The following is a 20,719-nucleotide window of genomic DNA, read 5'->3' as shown; positions in this document are numbered from 1 at the left end:
CACAGTTTTTACGCCGGTCGCATAATTTTATTTTGTGCATTTATCTGTCCCACCCTAAAGGCCAGTCCATGAAAATGTTTTCTGACATTAAACCGGTCTGTGGCCCAAAAAAGGTTGGGGACCACTGTTCTAGGGTATGAGCAAGAAAAAGAGGAGACTCTAGTTATCAATTCAGGGGCTTATAAAAATTTTTAGGAAGCACACACATACCCAGATCATTTCAAAAAATGTAAAAAAAAAAAAGTGTCACAGTATTGTCGTGAAAGAGGAGCCCACGGAGCTCCCGGATGTGAGGCACAGTCAGGTGGGCCTTTGGAATAGGTCAGCACAGGGTCAGCCGGCTCACGTACAGAGGGTGGCCGGGAGACAAGCAGGGAAGGAGGTGGGCGGAGCTGGCTGTGGTCAGAAGCAAGAACATGAGGCCAGCAACAGAGGCAGCACCCGTGGAAAATGCGGCTCTCAGCTACTTACTGCAGAGAGGAGAGCAGCAGGGATAAGCTCAGAATGAACCAGGTCAGGGAGCCTTATATTATACATGTCACAGACCGGTTCCCAGGAGGGTGGAGGGTGTCTGCGCAGGGGTGGGGACAATGTTCTCCATGAGGTGAGCCATTCATTCTTCTGAGGAGACGAGGTAGGATGTTAGGATCAGAGGCTAGAGGAGCAGTTAAGAGGCTAGGATGACAGTCAATAAGTTGAATAACAATTTACTAAATAGCCCTGGTGTGTGTGTGTGTGTGTGTGTGTGTGTGTGTGTGTGTGTGTGGTAGTGAGGTTAGGGGGAAGTGGAGGGGTTGGGAGTGGTCCACACACCAAGCCAGGTAATAAGGGGTGCATTGTCTGAGAAAAGTTTCCAAATGATCATAAAACTGCCTAAAAGTCAGTTTGATTTTTCTTATCACCATGGGCCACGAATTGTGAGCAATGTCAGTGATGAAACATGACCCCCTCCACTGGGGCGACCACGCCCACCACCCCGGACTCCTGGGGCATCCCAGCTGAGCACTTCTATGCTGGGGTCCCGCAGTCAGTCTGGGGATGACAGAGGCGAAGACCAGGTGGTAAGCCGGAGCTACTCATCCCAGGAGATAAGCACAGACCTCACCGCCAACTCACAACACGCTTTCTGCAAATCCGTCCCCCACCAGTCACACCACGAAATCCAGGAGGGGAGCCCCCGGGTCTCTCCCAGACCCTGACAGAACACGGCATCCCTGCTGAGAGCAGGGCCAGCATCCCACGGCTCGCCACAGGGACCCCTTCCGGACCTGATCCTATGTCAACACCGCCGTGACAACCCGCAATCCTCCCACTGAGAGGACACCGGGCCGCAAGTGCACGGACGCTTTCACTGTCCGCTTGGCACCCACAGGAGCTAAGGCGATGGAGAGTGTAAATGCAACTGCTCCAGGTGGGGGGGGGGGCAGTCACTGCGAGGAGAGGGGGCCCATCCCAGAGTCAGAGCCAGACGGGGAGGAGTGTCCTTGTGGAGAACGGCGGTGGAATGAGTGAGGCCTGGACCCAGGCCGTGTCCCCAGCAGCTCCGTGGGTTCCCCAGACTCCGGGCTTCCCGCTCTGTCTGTCACGCTTCCATCGCACCAGGCCGGGGGAAGAGGCTCAAGCCTGGAGTTAAGTTGCTTTTTAAGAAAAAATAAAAATGAAATGGCTTTATTTCTTTCGCTCCTAACTTTCTGGGACTGAACTTCCCACCAGCCGCCGTCCGCCGTGTAAGGCGTTCCGGGGAGCGCTCGCATGGAGCCCGGGCTGCTTGCTCTGGGGCCAGCCCGCCCAGTACCTCCGGCTTCGACCTGACGCCGCTGCTCCGGCCGCCGGGTGCACCGTCAGCATTCTCGCCACTACCCTTTCTGGCCTTTTCAGTGTAATAATTATCTCTGGGTGTGACACACTTCTACCATTACCGCAAGGTAACTGAAAAAGAGTTTCACTTTAAAATGAACGCTAATTCCCGGCCAGGGCACATAGGAGAAGCGCCCATTTGCTTCTCCACCCCTCCGCCGCGCTTTCCTCTCTGTCTCTCTCTTCCCCTCCCGCAGCCAAGGCTCCATTGGAGCAAAGATGGCCCGGGCGCTGGGGATGGCTCTGTGGCCTCTGCCCCAGGCGCTAGAGTGGCTCTGGTCGCAATATGGCGACGCCCAGGATGGGCAGAGCATCGCCCCCTGGTGGGCAGAGCGTCGCCCCTGGTGGGCGTGCCGGGTGGATCCCGGTCGGGCGCATGCGGGAGTCTGTCTGACTGTCTCTCCCTGTTTCCAGCTTCAGAAAAATGGAAAAAAATTTAAAAAAAAATAAAAATAAATAAATAAATAAAATGAACACTAGCCAACACTTCGATAGCACCTACCGCGTGCCAGGCCCTGTTCTGATGCCTCTTAACTCGTTCAAGCCTGCGGATAATCCTATAAAGCAGATCGCATTATGACCCTCGTTTTTTAAAGCAGCAGAAGGAAGTTACGGCTCAGAGGAGTTCAATGACTGCAGCGAAGTCACAGCGCCGGCAAGGGAGTGCACACAGGACGGAAATCCGCGGCAGCCTCGCTCTGAACCCCACATACCATTCATTTTGGCAAAAGTACGAGGAGTAGGCCCTGGCCGGTTGGCTCAGTGGTAGAGCGTCGGCCTGGCGTGCGGAGGTCCCGGGTTTGATTCCCGGCCAGGGCACACAGGAGAGGCGCCCATCTGCTTCTCCACCCCTCCCCCTCTGCTTCCTCTCTGTCTCTCTCTTCCCCTCCCGCAGCCGAGGCTCCATTGGAGCAGGGATGGCCCAGGCGCTGGGGATGGCTCCTTGGCCTCTGCCCCAGGCGCTAGAGTGGCTCTGGTCGCAGCGGGGCAACACCCCGGAGAGGCAGAGCATCGCCCCCTGGTGGGCAGAGCGTCGCCCCTGGTGGGCAGAGCATCGCCCCTGGTGGGCGTGCCAGGTGGATCCCGGTTGGGCGCATGCGGGAGTCTGTCTGACTGTCTCTCCCGGTTTCCAGCTTCGGAAAAATACAAAAAAAAAAAAAAAAAAAGCACAAGGAGCAAGACATGTGCGAGCTAGCCGCTGGTATGGCTGCCTCTGCTGGGGCCGGATTCCTCCAGCACAACAAGGATCACAGCCTTGCCCCCCGGCCCTGGGAGCCTGGAGGCCGGGCTCTGCCTCTTCAGGCTGCAGCCTGCCCTGCACACCTGCCTGCCCAGGTGCCGAGTCTCCAAGACAGCGGCGATGACAGCCGCAATCACTTAGCAAGTGCATACAAAGAACCAGACACAGGGCTAATGCCCTCCGCCTCCATTCTCTCAGGTAAGCCACACACAGCAATTCTGGAAGGTGGGTGCCATGTGACCCCTGCCTGAGAGAGGACAGACAGAGGCAGGGCAGGCTGACCAGCTTCCCGGGGGCACACCGCTAAGGGGCAGAGCCTGGCGCGGAGCTGGGCAACGCCAACCGTGAAGCCTCATTTCTTTGTTTGAATTTAAATCCAGTCTCCATGTGGCTTCTTTATATCCTTAGTTGTTGCAGTTCCGTTCAGCTAGTCCTCAGCTGGTTCTCCAGGTCGACCACTCTATAAGGTTGGCTGTAATCTGATGTGACCCGGAAGTTCCAAAGCCTAATTTCTTATTGTTATTGCCTTCCCTCCTATACACTGCTGTCAGGAGCATGCCCGCTACGGGGCCAGTAATGCAGGAAATACAATCTAACAAGGTCTCCAGATCTGCCTGGGAAATGAGATGCCATTTTTTCACTAAACAGTATCGATTTATGATAAGGAATATTACCATCACTGAGGAGTGAGACCCTTGACTGATGATGGTTTATGCTATGATTATACGCACACACACAGGACCACCAATAAAGCCCAAGAATGGGAACACATAAATCGACGTCTATAAATTATCTAAAACGCCAAAGTCATGCCCAAACCCTGTCTCTTACACAAATCCTAATGAAGACATTAAGGGAAAAGACCATATGTATAAGGAATAAACAGAAGCCGCATTTATTACATTAGTTTGGGGCCATTTCCTGATGTTTGGCTGTGATTTTATTACCTAATCCTATTAAAATCAAAGCAAAGACATCCTAATGAAAGCTCTAGCATGTTCTATGGCATGAGCTTCCTTCCTCGCTGACCTCTAGTGACCCGAGGTGGGCAGGTGTTCAAGGGGCCACTGCCCTGCCTACTGCCTCCTCCTTGCAAACCGCGGCCCCGCAGAAAAGCCGTCCCGGGGCTGGCCCGTCCCCTGATGGGCGGGTCTCTCTCATCCAGAACCCTGACAGCCATGCAATGAGAAACCCCCCTTGCCTGGGAACCCTGACATCCAGGTCCGATGCCTCCCTGCTCTCGAGACCAGCCATTCAAAGTGTTTCCTCTGCTTCACTCGGACCGGAAGTGCTTCCCTACGGCCGACCTCGCCTCACCTCCTACTCTGAGCATCCGGCATGGTCTACATCTAGGACCACCTGGTCACGACACAAATCTCTGGGTAAAGTGCACGGACTTAGTTCATGTGTCCCCCTAAGACCCAAGTTAGCTAAAAAACACCAAATGCTTTCACTGATTTTATATCTATATATAATAAGTATATATATATATACTATTATAAAACTGTATATATATATATATGTATATATAAAACTATGTGAAAAGGTCAGCTTCAGTGTTTATTATAAGTTATATGAAGGCAGGTACCTGCCTTCAATTCTCAGGATAGCTCTCTCAGCTGTGAAATGGGCATGAAAATAAATCAACCTCCCCGGTTTTCTTGTGACAATTAAAATAAATGTATTCATCCCAGTACATGAATAAACGTCACCCTCGCATTCACCCCATGGTGACTTCACCGACATGCTAATCAAAGCATCAAGTCGTATGCAAGAACTCGGAGTTGTGAGGCACGTGAAGGGCACAGCATCAGAGATAAGCAAGCCAGTGACTCTTCCCTCATCGTGGTGGGGGGTGGGGGGGGTGGAAACACCGCAAGCCACGCCCCGGAATCTAAGCTTGTGCAAACTGCGAGGGGATACAGCGTGGCTGGGTAGGAATTTCTAAGGCTTAATACCAACTTAACGTTTTTCAGTGAAACCTGCAATGGCAGAGGCTAAGCAGGCAGGGGAGTTTTGGCGTCTAGCTGGCACTCATTACAGAGGCGTCCTGTACCACTTAGTTCCCAAGCGGCTGATCGCCATGGTGACCCAAGTTCTCCCCTACTCTTGTGCAAGCAGGGTGTGGGGCTCAGGCTTTCTGTGGGCGTCAGTGCTGACTGTGCAGAGAACATCCCCAGGGGAGAAAGTCAAGAGCTGATAAGAAGGTCAAGAAGATCACAGGGGAAAGAAAGGGAGAAAGACAAGTCAGGTCAGTGTTATTTAAAATGGAAGACAGAAAAATCCATGCTTGCCTTCTCCTTCTCCTCCACCAGACAAAACCCGCCTGCTGGTCTACTCAGCTCAACCTCTGCTTTCCAAACTCGTTAGACTTAAAAGAAATAATAATAATAAGTGACCTAAGCCTGGCTCTGGGTCCTTATGATCTCTTCTTTATTTTTTACTTCTTACTATTCTTTATGTATGGGACAAAGGGAGCCGGCCACGACTGTCGCTGGTGGCGCCCTACGCCTGCCTTCTGTGATTTTTCCGAACAGCCACGGCATCTACCACCGTGACCTTACAATTTGTTGTTCATCTTTCAAGGATGCTTCCAGCAACGGGGGCCACAGAAATGAACAAGAAAGGGTGTGTCTTCTCATAGGGATAAGTGAGAAATCAACACGTCCCCCCCCCCAAGTGCCTGGAAACTTCACCAGGGGTTCACGCCCACCCCCATACCTGGTAGCTGACAGATTACAAACAGAAATAGACAGGAGCCACCTTCTTTTTTTGCACGTCAACCTTTTCTTCTATTTATGATCATTTCAATTGGTTCATCTGTTTTCTCACACATGGTTTGTATTATACCTTTATTTATTTACTTACATTTTTTGCTTTTAGCTTGTCATTGTTCGCATTTACTGGCAAAGTGCCGTGTTATTCATTACTTTTTCTTATGTGTAAATAATTTTTTTTAAAATTAAAGACAGGGGAAAAAAAACAGATGTAAAGACATAGTTACAAAAAAAAAAGAGAGAGCTATAAAATTTCCAGTAAATGGTAATAAAAAAAGAGAAAGAAAACTGCATAGAAGATGTAATAACTATATGGCTGACCTACAATTTCATCAAAATGACTAGTGAGCCACAAAATTGTAACCCTGGGAGGCTGAGATGTATGGAAAGAACGAGGATTCCACAAGGAGGCACTTGTTTTTTATCTTGTGACCCTAGTTTGTATGTCATGACCAGGCTCAGTTTTCTGCCTTGACTGGAGCATTAGCTCGTGGGTACCATTTGGAAATCCTTCTCCTTAGGTAAGGCGACTTTTTCTACCTCCATTTTAGAGGGTCGCGGTGGGTGGAGGGGAGTTGAAGCTACTTACTCGCTTGCCCAAAGAGTCATGCAGAGACCCGGACTGAGACCCACACTTTCAAACTTCAAGCCCATCCCGCTTCCTACCTGTCAGATACCAATTTCTGTCCAGGCCTGTTGCTGGGCAGTCACCCTGCACCAAGCACATCTTCGCATGTTGTGACCCACACAGGCACGGATTACCTGACCCAGGAACCTGTGCCCAGTTCCCTCTGGTGTCCAAACTCAACCAGTACACTGTCCTGCAATATCCCAGCCACGGGCATTCTCGGAGTGCGTTACGTTTATGTAACATTATCACAGATCAAGCAACAGCCAAATTAAAACCTTCTCAGATAAAAGATATGTTTTTAAAAATGGGAAAATAGGGAAGTTTTGTGTCTTTCAGAGAAATGTTATTGATAAAAATTGGCAAGAGACATAAAGCCTGTTTGTTCTTGTGCTTTGATGATGATTAATGAACTCTTTTTTGGAGAGGCAAGATTTGCACTTGGCATTCATATTATAAATTTTTCTCATCTCAGTTGCTTCTCTTTAGGTGGGAAAAGGGGTTACATAATGCAGTGATTAATGAGATGTCATGAATGTTAATTTGGTCCCAGATAGAGAATATTTCTCTCTCTCCCTCTCTCTCTCTCTCTCTCTCTCTCTCTCAAATCTAGATGCTTCACCAAAATTAATTTTAGGTCACACTACAAATATGAGTAAAGTGCTAATTCGAGTTGAAAATACATCATATGCTCAACGGGAGCCCATATGGTTTTTTTTTTCCCACTGTCTTCCTGTTTTGCTGGGAAGAAACATCCTGGAACATCTTGGAACAGTCAGGTTCCAAGAAGGTGTTGCCATTTCATTTTTTCAAAACCATTGGCCAGATCCTGTTCTTGGATGCTGCTTGAATTTAAATGGAAGACACATAACTTTTCCAATATGGGCTCCCCAAAGCATAAGCATTACATGTTTTAAATGGCAAGTTTCTCTCTCTGGGAGTTAAAGGCTATATACTATTAGCAATGGGATAGCAGGTGGTGGTGGAGAAATATATGAATGTTTTCATTTCTCATCCGTCTGATCCTCTCCCTGGGCTCTGAACAAACTGAAAGAGAATTCTCAGTCTCAGGAAGGAAAATTCTGCCCTGAATTGAAGGTTTCACATCATTCTCCGTGAGGCCATTTAAAATAACAGGAAGCTACCGACAAAACCCCTCGGTGTCCGGACATCCAAAGGCACGTTCCCTGAACGGATCGGCAGGAGCAATGCGCCAGGTAGGAAGCCAGAGTCATTACTCCGCCTGCTTGCAGCTGGCTCCCGCAAGAAAGACCGCCTATTAAACACCTAATGTCTTCACGGCCACCACGAAACTTCCTGGAGTCAAGCTGCGAAACGCGAACTTTTCCGCCCTGCTCGGGAAATGAGGCCATACCTGCAGCATCTCTCAAATAAAGCAGAAGTGGAAAATTTTCTTACTTTGATGAGAAAGTGTTAAAACGTACAGAGCTTTGTAAAATAAGAGGCCTGGTCTCAGCTCCAGCAGTAGTAGCTGCATGAATTAAGATGAGAAGAGATTGGTAAAATTAAGGGAGCTGTGTATTTTGCAAAGGGGGAAAAAAAGAGAGCAGTGCAGAGGCTTGGGATGCAAAGTGGAGGACCACAAAACATGTCCTCTTCCAATCTCCGAAGAGGCTTGGGGGAAGGAACCTTCGTGGGTCGCGGTTCACAAACAAAAGGGTCGGAAAAATCTCAACATTAAATAGCTGTGTTTGTTTAAAACAGTCCTCCCCTACTCTGACACAGACCGCCATACTGGGGCAGATTTTATATGAGATAACATGATTTGAGCCAAATATGTATGCAATAAAGCACAAAATAACAAGTACACGATGCAGTATGTTGTTAAACAACCTACAGAAAGGTCAACTTAAATTTTGTAAAATGCTGTACCCATCAACCCTTAAAAGATAGTTTGATGTCCATTCTGGGAGCTGCTCACGGAATTTTAATCTACACGTTCAACAAAAATAAGTAAAATGGTCTGAGTCAAATGCTACATAAATTAAATAAGCCAACGAGAAGTCAGTATTTAACAGAATTTAGAAGGGGAGAATTTTCTAAGCATGAAAGCAACAACAACAACAACAACACAGATAAAATGCCAATCACTTTGAACACATGCAAATTTAAAACCTTACATAGAAACACGTAACAGACCCAGCCATCCCACCTCTAGGAATATATATCCTAAGAATGCCAAATCACTGATTCAAAAGAAGACATGCACCCCCATGTTTATGGCAGCATTGTTCACAATAGCCAAGATCTGGAAATAGCCCGAGTGTCTATCAGTGGACGAGTGGATTAAAAAGCTGTGGTATATTTACACAGTGGAATACTAGCTGGCCGTGAAAAAGAAGGAAATCTTACTTGTTTGCAACACATGGATGGATCTAGAGATTATTATGCTAAGTGAAATAAGCCAGGCAGAGAGACAAATATCATATGATCTCACTTATATGTGGAATCTAATGAACAAAGTGAACCGAGGAATAGAATAGAGGCAGAGGCGGGGTCGCAGGGAGCAGAGGGACAGCTGTCAGAGGGAAGGAGGATGAGGGGATGGGATCAGAGAAGGTGAAGGGATTAGTGAAATTATATATACATAACACAGAGATACAGATAACAGGACAGCAAATCCTAGAGGGAAGGGGGGAGGGAGTTAGGGGGAAGGGGGCAAAGGGGGTGTAATGGGAGACATGGGGGTGGGGGTGAGGGCGTTATATTGAATGGGACACTTGAATCCATGTTAACACAATAAATTAAAATTAATAAAAATTAAAAGAAACACATAATAAACCCAAAGTATTTTTCAATAAATATGATAGTGTTAGTATCATATGAAAGCACTACATCCTAAGCAGAAAAATGGGTTATGTACAGATGGATAATTTACAGAACAACACAATAGCTAATGAACATTAAAAAGAATCTGCATTGCTAGAAACCAAGTTCATATTATGTTATGAACTACTGTGATACCATGTGAACAGTGGTACACTTTTCTCATGGAATGAATTAAAGCACAAAGAATTATCCTGCCTTGGGAGGTATGAAGTGAGACACAGTCAGTCTCAGACATCAATAATGTTGAGGATACAATGCAATGTAAATTTTTTTATTAAGTAAGAGGCAGGGAGGCAGAGAGACAGACTCCCACATGTGCCTGGACTGGGATCCACCCAGAAAGCCCTCTAGGGGGCGATGCTCTGCTGATCTGGAGCCGTTGCTCAGCAACTGAGCTATTTTAGCACCTGAGGCAAGGCCATGCATGGTACCATCCTTAGCACCCAGGGCCAACTTGCTCAAATGAGCTGCCAGAGAGGGTGTGATGGGGGATAAGCAGATGGGCGCTTCTCCTGTGTGCCCTGACCAGGAATGGAACCTGGGATTCCCACACATCAGGCCAAGGCTCTACCACTGAGCCAACCATCCAGGGCCATAAAATTTCTAGAAGACAATTTAGCAACATATATATCTATAATCAAGGAATTGGTGTTTTGACCAAGGGATTCTACTTCTTTGACCCAATTTTATATAATAATAATCAGTCAATGGGCATAGAAACCCCTCAAAGTAGTATTTATGATAATAAAAATAAGAAAGACTACCAGCCAACAATAAGCGATGCTGCAACCATTTTCTATTTTTTTGGAAGACTTTAATGAATCAAAGAGGATGACCTCTTAGACCAGACCCTGCTGACCACATCACTCCTCTGTTTAAGAGATGCACTCTGCTCTTGAGCAGAAAGTCAAATTTCCTGATGTGAATGAATAAACATCTTGCCTTGGTTGCTTCTCAACTCCCATCATGCATAGCTCCCCCGCCTCGGACCCCAGCCACGCCCTGCTTTCCCGATCTCAGGACCTTGGCTGGGGCTGTTCCCTCTGCCTGACACACTCTTGTCTCCGTTCGTATCCTGTTGCTCCTCTAACTGTCCTCCCGGGTTTCAGTTCAGACATCCTTTCCTGATGTCGCGTACCTGAAGCACGTGGCCCTTTTCAGCAGAGCCCGTCTCTCCCTGCCACCACCGCTGACCTCAGCCCCGCGAGCCTGTGCACTGTGGTCAGGAAGACACGTCTTGCTCCTCCTCATGAACTGAACACTCAGCCTACAGACTCGCCACGTGGTTGAATGAACAAAGGAATAAACCAACAGGCTCATGAAACAGCGTTAAGTGATCAAATCAGAGGACCGAGCTGGAGAGACCAAGGCTGAACAAACATTCGACCGCGGGCACGCGCACCTCCAACAGAGTCCAAAGGGGGGAGACTGTGTAGCAAAATAAAAGGGTAAAGGGGAGTATACAAGGGAAGGGATTACAGGCAATGAGTCCAGAGAACTTTTCTATACTTCCTTAAATTTTTCAAATTGCTAAACTCTAATTTATCAAATAAGGTCAATAGTTATTTTAAAAGAGAAATGTGTGCTGTCTTACCTTTAAATTCAGGGGGGAACAGTGAAACTATAATATAAATAAAAAGTATGAAATAACACACATGGCATGAAGACTATTTTGACAGTAATTAACTACTGTACCTCTGTGACCTCTACTAGAGTTATCCAAAAGAAAACATCCCAAAATAATCTGAAAGTCGTCTTCCAGAACTGCCTGATATTAAAAATGTACACATTAATTTAGACAGTTAACTTTTTTCAAAAATAATAATAATAATAATTGCCCTGTGTGTGAGTTTAATATTTTGACAGCCAGAAATCATTCTTCCCGTTTTTAAGATTGTTAAGCAGAGTGCGTTCTGCGGGGCGTCCCCGTTCAGCATGTACCAGAACCGACGTCGTCGACAGTTATTGGTTTCAGGACCTCTAATTAGCTGCCTTATCTCTGCTAGGGATTCTTCTGGTGCTCGGTTTTTATCATTCAAATTAATTGAAATACTGTAGCAATTTCAGATTAACCTTTTCAAAATTAAATATGCATAAAATAAAATCACCCCCACAAAGCTGCTTTATAACACCAGCACTAATGAACTCTGAAAAACAGACCAGACACACAGCTAATTTGCACTGTGCAGGACAGATAAACGTCAGGAAATAAGCCTTCCTCTGCCCAAAGCGTGGCACGGGAAGGGTACACAGAAGGCCTCTGGAAGAACCAGGTCCCCAGAGCCAAACACGGCCGTGAAGTCCTGGTACCAGCCCCATGCTGTGTGATCTTGGGTAAATTACTTAACCTCTCAGAGCTTTGGCTCCCATTGACTGAAAAATAGCAATATCTCCCTCTTAAGCTTTGTGGTAGACAGACTCCAAGATAAACCCCAGTAATGCTTGCCTCCTGGCATCCAAAGCTTGTTGAATTCCTTCCCCTGTATGTGGGTGAGACCTGGGATTTGCCTCTGGGGAGTATAAGCGTGAAGGGATGTCATTTCTGCGATTGTTTCATATAAGGTTTTAATTTCCATGTTGCTAGGAGACTGCCACCTTCTTGGCTTGCACGCTCTTATGAAGGCAAGCAGCCATGCTTGGGAAGGGGAAGGGGGCTGTGGCTAAGAGCTGAGACAGTCTCAGGTCAACAACCAGCCAGAATTGAGGCCCTCGGTTCAACAGCGCAAAAGGACCCAAATCCTGCCAACAGGTGTTTCAAGGAACTGGGAAGTGTATCCTTCCCCAGTTGAACCTTCAGATGAGACACAGCCCTTGCTGACACCTTTAGTGACTTCTTATGAGATATTCACAAGCCGAGGACCCCACTATACCGTGCCCAGATTTCTGACCTTGCCCCAGACACTGCGGGATAACAAAACTGTGTGTTGTTTTATGCTAAGTTCACGGCAGCTTGTTACACGGCAATAGAAAATGAATAAATGGTCATCACCACCACCACCCCTCCCAGAGCACTCACTGTGTGCTCAACCTTGTTGATACATGCCGTACCTGCTGGCTCATTTGACCTTCACAATGACAGCAGGACCTGTGTCTGCTACTATTGCCCTCATTTTAGAGATGACGAAACAGAGGTTACAGAACCAGGAAGCGGAGGGGCAGGACACAAACCCAGACGACCCCCGGCTGGGCCCTCAGGCGAAACCACTGCACAGACCTGCCTCTGGGATTCAAAGTGTCCCACGTCAGTGACAGTACCTAATATAGACAGAAGTCTCCCTTCTCTGTCTCTCCTCCTTACTCCTTGTGGCCACAGAGGCGGGCTGTGACTTAAAACTTCACCCCTCTGGGGCCGTCTTCCCTGATTCTCCAACCTCCCCAGCCTGACCCTTCCGGCACAGAGAGCACCTTTCTCCGCATCTACCAGCACCAACCACGCTGTCAGGGCCCATTTCCTCCGTTCTCTAATCTGGTGGACCGACCTACACTAACACCGGCGTAGGAAATAACAGAGCAAAGGATTGGCCCCTTCGAGAAACACAGTTCCTGAAATCACCCCAGGAGAACGTCACATGGATATTTTAGGTACAGTGGCGGGGTTATAAGAAGCCATTGGGAGTCAAGAACACTCTGTTTTCTTGCTAACCCTACAAACTAAAGCTGTGGGTAGGCATGCATCTTTGGGGGTGGGGGTGGGGGGGTTCTGCAGTTTCCATTTTGGGTTTGATCCTCCAGATAGTTGTTCTTTGCTACCAGAAAACTAGCAAGTGAAAGCACCCACCAAGGGGGACAGGGACAAGGCAGGGCAGGCAGAAAACCCGGCCCCCACCAGCCTCTGATACGCATGCGCGTTATAAATCTGCTTAGACCAGACTGGCCGATCACCCCGGCTGCGGCCGCTGTCTCGGAGATGGACAAGCCAAGCCAGCTAAAGAAAGACCTTAGTGGGATCTTTGTTAGACTTGCCGGGAAGACTGTGTTCTGTTTTCCCTGGAATTATTCGCACTGGGACCACGGATACTGAGTGAGCCTAGCGGTTCGTTTTGCCTCCAAATGAGACAAACCTGCCTGGGGTGTCCGTCAACAGGAAACCAGCCGCCAAGAAAGGAGACCTGAGGCAGGGAGAAAGGACACCCTGGTACCGTTTGTGCCCCTGGTCCCCAACTCTGCCCGAAGCCAACGCCCTCCGGACGTCCTGGGTACCTAAGTCAGGAGATGTCTCACCCTGGTCCTTTTTCTCTTCAACTGGCTTGAAAGGCCTTTGTGTCACTGGACAAAGGAAAGTATACCGGGTGACATTACAGAACTGAGGTGGCCCAAACCTAGCAACAGACTGTAATTATGTAATTAACATCACAGGTCTCTGTAAACGTACTTTGACTGATGCGCTTCTTAGATCTTTGTCTCCTTGACTTGTGTTCACAATGAAGTCTCGTCCATCAGCCGTCCTAGTCAATTACACCATTCAGTGGCATCCACCACCCCCTGGTAGGTCACCGGACACCAGGAAGTATTATTTGTCAACATGATTCTGTTTGTAAATCTTGTCTTTCCAAGAAAATTTCAAGTCCCTCAAAGACGGGGAAGCCACCATGCACCTCTAATATCTACCCAGGGGGAAAATAAGTCTCAGGAAAAAACATCATCTGTAACAATGAGAACCCAGAGTAAGCTTGCCTTTCCTTCAAATTACAATTTTAGACACCAACTTGGTGTGAATGCACTGACAATTGCCAATATGAGTCCGTTTTGACAGAAATTCCACATCCTGCCCTCCAATGTTCTAGCTAATTGGGTCGCCGTTCTCACTATTTGTATATAGGACGACTGTAGTATATATTCATAGGGTTATGGACAATTATGATACTAAGGATGACCTTATCAATGTCCTTTTTCCTGGGATCAGGTGGCTTTTACCTGCCTCAAATATTTTAATTTGAAGACAATAATAGTTTTCACTCAACTGGTTCTTCTCATGTGTCTTAGTTCAGACTCAACCTCTTAACACAAGGTTATTTGGTTCTCAAGAGGCTGTCGACCCATAAGACATTTCCAGCCTGACATGTGGTGGCGCAATGGATAAAGTGTCGACCTGGAAATGCTGAGGTTGCCGGTTCGAAACCCTGGGCTTGCCTGGTCAAGGCACATATGGGAGTTGATGCTTCCTGCTCCTTCCCCCCTTCTCGCTCTCTCTCTCTTCTCTCTCTCTCTCTCTCTGTCTCTCCCTCTCCTCTCTAAAAATGAATAAATAAAAATTTTTTTAAAAAAATGAGTCAGATCCTTCCTTTAAAAAAAAAAAAAAGAAATTTCCGAAGTTTCTGTCTACTTAGCATTACATGGTGTGCATTTTTTCTTCTGAAACGGAATAGTATTTAATTACCAGCCACAGATATAGAAACGGACGCCGAGGCTGTAACACCCAACTTCCAAATAAGAAATATTTTATCCATGATAAATGTTAAAAAAGCAGCTCACCAAATCTGAGACTTCCTTTTCAGAACTTTTTTCCCCTCAAACCTGACCGATATAGACCTCATCTTCTAAAAACACCATCACTAGAATAACAGAAATGAGAAGTCAGGAGCGCACCAATGACCCAGAAGTGGGTTCTGTATATAGTACTGCGAATGTTTGATTCAATAATCGCACACTGTTTCCCATCGAAAGCATCCCCGTGGAGGCCTTCAAATATTCGCCTTGCCCCGTCCCTCGGCGGGAGGTGCCCGAGCGGTGGCAAAGGCTGGCGTGGCAAGGCGTGGACGCCCCTGCCAGGCGGCAGCACCAGCGACCCCTTTGAGACCCTCAGAACGAGACTTGAGAAGGGAGAAATAAATCCTCCCCGCACCGAAAAAGATGTGAGCCGAAGAAGAGCTGAGCTAGGGGCGGCGACGTGCCTTTCAGAAAGCTGTCCCCGCGGCCAAGGGAACGAGAAAGGCTGTCCTGGAAATAACTACAAGGGGAAAAGAACTACATTGTCCGCGGTTTAACAGAAGCCTGAGAACAAACCAGCGATTTCAGGCACCAGAGCCGCCTCCTCGGGACCTGCGCATGCGCAGCCTGGTTCTCTCGTTTCTCTGCGATGAACCCCGATCACGGGGTCCTACTGACCCGCTTCCGCCGAGTTCGTTCTTTCAGTGTCAGTTATGTTTCTACACATTTACAGTTATGCTCCCAATATTTTGATTAGGATTTACATGGGATGAGAAATTAGTGATAGAGGTGACAAGGAAAAGACAAAAGCAGGTTTGACTGATTAATATGGAAATGATGTCGTCTATGGATATGTTATTACTTATTTATTACAGACAAAAGCTCATGTAACCAAAGCCTTTGAGAATATACATCAGTCTCCTTATAAAAAGAAAAAGAACGAATGGGATGTATTGTTTAGATCAGTGATTTTTTTTTAAAAAACATCTCAGATTGGTATTTTTCTCTGCAATGTTTTCGTATTTGGAAACTGAAAATATAAAAATCTCTCTATTGAGGAAGTGGCCAGTATGCTTAAAAGTACGTCTAAGAGAAATCAACAGTCCTGTTTAGATTTGAAATGAGATTTTCAACCCTTTGAAATTAAAACATGAAGGAAAACTGTAATAACTTGTCGCTCAATGCAATAAACCAGCATAGCTGCATTTTTATTTATAAAAATGAAAACAGGCCCTGGCGAGGTAGAGCGTTGGCCCGGCATGTGGATTTCCCGGGTTTGATTCCCTGTCACTGCCTCCAGGAGAAGTGACCATCTGCTTCTCCACCCCTCCCCCTCTCCTTTCTTTCTCTCTCTCTCTTCCCCTCCTGCAGCCATGACCCAGTTGGAGCAAGTTGGCCCCGGGTGCTGAAGATGGCTCCACAGCCTCACCTCTGGTGCTAAAATAGCTCAGTTGCCAAAGCAATGAGCTATTGGCCTCAGATGGGCACAGCATCGGCCCATAGGAGGCTTGCCAGGTGGATCCTGGTTGGGGTGTATGAGGGAGTCTGTCTCCCTGTGTCCCTGCCTCCCCGCTTCTCACTTAGAAAAAGAAAAAATATGAAAGCATATGTAGACAATCCAGCTTAAAAGCAATGAGCCCACATGTACTTCTCCCTTTTCCAATTCCTTTTGCTTTTTTGTACATACAACATAATTACATCTTTTTATATGCTTATCAGACTATTTTTTTTTTTTTTTTTCATTTTTCTGAAGCTGGAAACAGGGAGAGACAGTCAGACAGACTCCCGCATGCGCCCGACCGGGATCCACCCGGCACGCCCACCAGGGGCGACGCTCTGCCCACCAGGGGGCGATGCTCTGCCCATCCTGGGCGTCGCCATATTGCGACCAGAGGCACTCTAGCGCCTGGGGCAGAGGCCACAGAGCCAACCCCAGCGCCCGGGCCATCTTTGCTCCAATGGAGCCTTGGCTGCGGGAGGGGAAGAGAGAGACAGAGAGGAAAGCGCGGCGGAGGGGTGGAGAAGCAAATGGGCGCTTCTCCTGTGTGCCCTGGCCGGGAATCGAACCCGGGTCCTCTGCACACTAGGCCGACGCTCTACCGTTATCAGACTATTTACTAATTGTTTTTAAGATGTTATGCAATACCATAGCGGATCAGTATATAAAACAGAGTATTTTAATATGTGCATTTATATGCATAAATCAAGACCTGTGCCTGTGTCTCCCTCCCTAGACAGAATATAAATTCCTTGTGGAGAGGATCCAGGTTTTATAACTAATGACATCGCTGGTGCTGACTGCTCTGGCAGACGCAAAGTTGGTGATGAAAGAGGGATTGCTCCATCTCCTTTCTTTCTACAAGAACAACAGGAATGGCATTTTATACCAACGCTATCCACCTAAAAGAGAAAGGGACCATCACATTGAAGATCACTCTGCAAAGACATAGTAAGACATCTCCTCCGTGAACAAGGCAGTGTTTCCAAACCACGTTCCTCTTTGGGATCAGAAGTTTCACAGTGAGCACAGAGAAAAAACTCTTATCAGGTGAAGCATTATCTGTTCATTCGCTCTTCAAGGTTATCACAAATCACGCGAGTCACCTGTGATCAGAGAGAGATGGAGTACCTGAGTCTCTCTTTACTTCATCTAATCTTTAGGAAGTAGGACACTGAACCACAGCCTGAATTTTTTAAATGCCAGTGACTGTGGACTGAAATACAAGATGCGACGCGTCCCGCAAATGTTAAGACAATTCTGCAGTCGCATAAAAACATGGACTTGATTAAAAGAACACATATCCTGGTAAACAGATTTGCCACATGCAAACTAAATCTTGTATCTCCTCGACGTAGGCAGAAGGAAATTTTTAAAGCTCAGTATTAAAATTTAATTGGTAACTCTCACCTTGAGTGCCAGTTGAGGTGAAAAATATTGTACCAGGGCTCAGATTTTCTTGAGATTTATGATCTCATGTTCTTGAAAAAGGGCCCAGCACCTCCGTGTTCCTGAAATAATTGATCTGTCTCTTCTAAGTGTTATTTTCCTGAATCTAACATCTGATGTCTCAGGAAGAAAAGTACAAGCTGATGAAAATACCTTGCTATATTTAAAAAATCCAAAAGAGCTACCAGAGTTTGCATCTACCACATTATTACATTTATAAGAACAGTCGAGATCATGAAGTGGTACACTTCTTAGCACATGTCAGAAGACAAGAAAATGTAAACTGAACTGCAGAGCCATCTGCAAGTATCATTTATGAAGATTAACCACCCTTATCAATAAAGAGTGAATGTCTTAAATGTGCTAACAAGCCCCACTGCAAACCTACAGTTCACATCTTTCTTGGTTTGAAAAGAACTCCATCACTATAGACTGTATACGTTTCTTTAAATTTAGGAGTTTTTCTTTCCTTTTTTTCTTTATCGCAATCACAAACACTACAAACTTCACCAAAAACTCTGGACCACCAATGTTGCTGGTGTCTCTTCCAAAAAATAAATAAATAAATAAATAAGCAAACTTTCATGGAGGCCGTTAGGAAGACGAGAAAGGAGAAAGACCAGTCTGAAAATGACTGATTATGTAACTTCAGTGGGAAGTCAGCGTCACATTCTGGGTCTTGTTGGAAAAGAAATAACTGGCCAACGTTATTGATTCTCTGACCCATGACAAAACGTCCAGTGCGGAATCACAGGCCCCACCACAAAGCAATACGGTATCAATCATCACCTCGACATTTACTGCATACTTGGCACTGTTGTAAGTACTTTACAGGGACTCGTGTATGGCTCACAACAGCTTTGCGAGGGAGGTCCTGTTATCCGCCTCCTTACACCACAGAGAGGACACAGACTGCCCAAGGGCAATTGCAAGTAAACAGCTAAGCTGGGTCACCAGCCCGGGCTATGTGGCCCAGGGCCAGGCCCCCTACGGCCAGATTATTCTGTGTTCCATTAGTACGCTGGTCCACGTTGTCAGCACGCAGAATTTCGAAAGCAGAGAGAGCCACTGCGTGCAGAAAAGGTTATACTCGTTCATTCGTTCATGGAAAAAATATTCACGAAGCTCCTACTGCCCAAAGAAGTACACGTTCAGTTCTTTCCCCGAAACAAAAGGTCTCCAGAGAAGATAACGTCCTTCACCTCTGTACCTGGCTCTGAAATGGGATCTTGATGGAGTTCCAGCTGACCTCCCAACCCGTTGAACCCCTTCTTTTCCTGCACCACCCCAAGGCAGGCCCTGGAAAGCGGTCCGTGTATCAGCACTTGGAGAAGTCAACACAATTAGCTGGAAGAGAAAATGTAAAGGGACCTCATGGGAAAAGCACTAGCAGAAAATAACGCCCGACTGTGCCCAGAGAGCCTGCCCCTCACCGATCCCGTTTAAACATCTCGGGGAGGAAGACGTCTCACATGCTGCGGAAACCCACTGAACGACAGGCCTGTCGGGCTGGACGCAGAGTGAGACTGTCATCAAGCAAGCGATAACTCTGAACCAGAAAGCTCTGCAACTTGCCAACAGAAAGAGGCAGAGAGACGACCGACTCTCAACATACACACACGGCTCAAGGCTAACAGTACAAGACACCTGCGGGGAGAAATAGCTGTCATCGCATTAAGAGCTACAAGAGGAAAGACCATCAACTAATTCAAAAAATGTTTTGTTTTTCAAAAAATGTGGGAAAACGGGAGAAAACTCATATCTTTATTATACCTAATAGAAAAACATCTCGATAGACAAGACAGACAGGTAAAATTAAAAACAATACATATAATACAACTTCTTTTGTATGTCTGAGTTTATTCTTCATGAAGTCTTTTCTGATCTTTGGACAGACAGAACTATCAGAAGAGTTAGTTATACCTATACAAAGCCATCGCCTTTCAGATAAAGGAGGATAAATTATTTTATTATGGCTCCACTTTGTCATTATTTTATTATGGCTCCACTTATAATCCGTGAATTCACCGTATCTCTTTTTTAAATAATCTAAGGGTTCCTATTGTCTTTGGTTATAAAGTAATAGTCAAATATGTTCCTACCTGATACAACAAACCAATGCATTTCCCCGCTGCAGGGGAGTAGGGGGAAATGGATGAAACGAAAATGTCCATAGAAGAGAAAATATTTTTTAAAGTAACATTTATAAAGGTTAATTTTTTGAAACAGAAATACTACAACTCACACAAAATAAGAAAATAAAACAACAATGCTCACGGTTATCCACTCCTCAACAGAACAGAAGTCGGTTCTAAATATTACAGTAGAAACCTCTGCGAAGGGTATTTATTGTCTTGGGAAAGTTACAACTATTACAGATTCAGCAAGAGCCCCTATTTTTTTTTTTTAATGGCCTCCATTTTGTTCCGTGGTTATAAGACTGAAAAGGATCTCAGCAAGCAAGGGAGCCCATCTCTCGCCAGAGGCAACAAAGCTCCGTGAATCTTTCTGCGCAGCCTAGCAGGTAAGCGGGCGTGGCGACCAAGGATGTGGTGTCAGTTAAAGCCATACTGCTTTGAAAGCTAAACTCTAGGAGGAGGTGAGCACTGTCAACGAGGCGAAAACACCACACACCGTCCAGGTGATTTCCCAGCAAGTCTATATTTCATGGTCCACCTGATTCATGATCAAGTTCATACATTTAGAACCTTTTAGCCGGGAATACCTTTCGCCCACGGCGATGTGACCCAGGACCTAACAAGTCTTTGGTAACGGAACTGTGGAAGGCATTGCTTCAGTGGATGGCGGAATAACTGTACTAAAATAATGACAGGGCAAATCTCACCCTGTGAAAGGGAGAAAGAACTTCCTGCTCGCTGCAGCCAAACAAGTCCCGAAATCCTTCCTTCCTTTCTAAGGCAGTTCACGTACAGGATGGAGACGCGTCTGTTTCTGAACAGGGAAGGCACCCACGTTGTCCACTGCATGAACTC

The 20,719-nt window shown here is 46.6% G+C and overlaps 1 protein-coding gene across 1 annotated transcript in view; it reads right to left on the bottom strand.

Moving 5' to 3' along the window:
• VAV3 (vav guanine nucleotide exchange factor 3) overlaps positions 1-20,719 on the bottom strand; it is a 315,966-nt gene that overhangs the window by 66,881 nt on the left and 228,366 nt on the right. The window lies entirely within an intron of this gene.

Source organism: Saccopteryx leptura, chromosome 11 (assembly GCF_036850995.1).
Source record: "Saccopteryx leptura isolate mSacLep1 chromosome 11, mSacLep1_pri_phased_curated, whole genome shotgun sequence".
Taxonomy (NCBI): domain Eukaryota; kingdom Metazoa; phylum Chordata; class Mammalia; order Chiroptera; family Emballonuridae; genus Saccopteryx; species Saccopteryx leptura.
Note: the sequence above shows the minus strand (reverse complement) of the source record. Positions and strands in the feature narration are given on the sequence as shown.